This window comes from Pseudophryne corroboree, chromosome 6, assembly GCF_028390025.1.
Source record: "Pseudophryne corroboree isolate aPseCor3 chromosome 6, aPseCor3.hap2, whole genome shotgun sequence".
NCBI lineage: Eukaryota > Metazoa > Chordata > Amphibia > Anura > Myobatrachidae > Pseudophryne > Pseudophryne corroboree.
The window spans coordinates 499,240,847-499,243,184 of NC_086449.1; the positions used below are offsets into that span (position 1 = coordinate 499,240,847).

At 40.3% G+C, this 2,338-nt stretch overlaps 1 pseudogene; it reads left to right on the top strand.

The window, feature by feature from the left end:
• The first annotated feature begins 1,434 nt into the window (after positions 1-1,434).
• LOC134937001 (5S ribosomal RNA) lies at positions 1,435-1,553 on the top strand (annotated as a pseudogene).
• The last annotated feature ends 785 nt before the right edge of the window (positions 1,554-2,338 follow it).

The following is a 2,338-nucleotide window of genomic DNA, read 5'->3' on the forward strand; positions in this document are numbered from 1 at the left end:
GATTGCGAATGATGGCGAAAGCTCTGGAATCACTGATGAGAGTTCACTAAATAAATAGTGTAAAGAAAAGGTGGATCTGCTGCCAATGTTAGACAGGGATACACCCTGAATCAATGGTGAGAGTCCACGAAAAAGGTGAGTATGAAAAAGAGAGAAGGGTAAAGTAAATGAATGTGCCAGAAAGATATTAGTTCCCCACAAGAAGTTTCATAGTGATATATGCATATCAACCGTTGAAAATATCTCACAAAAATAAACAGCTACCAATGCTGAATATAAATCAACAGAATAGGTTATGATGAGATTCTTCACACAAATGCAAAGGACATAGTATCAGGATCTGGAAAGTAACAATAATGTTTCCAGTGCTCAATAATTGAGCCCAGAAAAAGAAAAATATTAACAATGTTGCTGATACTCAGTCTCAGAGACCATATGATCTGCTTATGTGTATATCTTATAAGTCTTCCAATAGTCAAAATGGATCAATGGCTCAAAACATCCCATATGCAGGTAGTTGTGGGATACTCAGTATCATCACATTTAATAACACAATAACCGCTGGGAAAGAATAATATATTAGATAATACTAAAACAGTTGAATATGTCCTAACACGGGATGGTTAGATCAAACTTATAGAAAGAACCGGGGAAAGTGGGGTAGGGGTATCGACTGGCGCTGCCCATGTGTAACCTAGAAAAGTAATAATTATGAAATATATATTATCACAGGGTTTATTCAGAAACAGAAATAGGGAGAAATATAAGTAAATTGCACTGCTGGGGGTAAATCAACAAATGCTCAGATATTACCCGCAGTGAATGTAGGATGTCCAAGGTAGTCAAAGGAGGGAAAGTCTCAGACGTAGATGACGGTTCTGATATGTGGTGTTGGATCCCCGTATGGTGTAGCCGCACTGCAGGACATGCGGCGTGGTATGGTGGATGTCCACGTGTCGCAGACAGTCTCGGGAATGGTGAATGGGCACCCAAAATGAGCGGCGTGGTATGATGGATGTCCACGTACCACAGACAGTCTCGGGCACCCGATATGAAGCGGTGAGGCTCGTGCAGCCGTGGACATGGGATGAAAGGATGTTACCGTTTGTATCAGGTTGGCAGTCTGGAAACAGGACAATCCCGGTGATGAAGTGGTGCAGCTCGGCAGAGCTGATACGGACGCGGGGCAGCTGCTGGTAACAGTTAATGTGCGGCACTCAGTAGCAAAAGGGACAGTCGGTAAACAAGCAGAAGACGCGTTTCACCCGTAACACGAGCTTGTCCTGCAGTGTGGCTACACCATACGGGGATCCAACACCACATATCAGGACCGTCATCTACGTCTGAGACTTTCCCTCCTTTGACTACCTTGGACATCCTACATTTAGTGAACTCTCATCAGTGTTTCCAGAGCTTTCGCCATCATTCGCAATCCTCTACTATCATACCACACTGGAAACGCCCGAAGCCGTCCGATCTTGGAAGCTAATCAGTGTCGGGCTGGGTTAGTACTCTAGTGGGCGACCATTGAGGAATACCCGGTGTTGTAGAGTTCACATTGGTCCATCACGCTCAGAGTCTAACACTGACAGCAGATTCACACTGCTATCTTATTTCCAACTACTCTGTCTTCTGTTTAATAGTGTGAGAATTACTATTCAAAATACACTTCGGCTTTGCACGGATACAGGGCCAGCCTGTATTGGCAGCCTAAGTATTATCAGAAGGATTTATTTTGATTTCTTAAGGCATTCTTAGTATATTTAAGCAACCGGGACCTATTATGCTAATTTCAGCACTTACTTGCTATTAATTGAACACTTATTTACTTCATATTATATGTTTGTGTTATCAAGTACTAACATAATCTTGTGCTTAATATTTCATTATATATTGGATTGTTACCTTATTTGACCACTGTATATTCTTTTATTCCATGATGTTAATTAAAGTTACATTTTATATTTATATTTCTCCTTAATATTTTACATAATATCAGTATTATTAAAAAGTAAAGAGTGCGCCCACAAAAGAGTCTTTTTTTCTTCACTGTTTGTGTAAGTGCTAACTTGTGCTGACTCAATATTTGTTTTCTCATATTTGAGTATCATCTATACATATCTGAATAACATCTGGATATATCTGAATAACATCTAGATATATTGTATCCGAATAACATCTGGATAAGAAGGTCTTATATAAGAGACAGAGGGTAAGTGGACTCCTCAGATATTTCTATCATTTTTATTAAGCGGGGAAAAAAAACATTTTGTATGGCTAATTAGTGACATCAGAGGCGGATTGGCCATAGGGTCTACAGGGAAGATTCCCGGTGGGC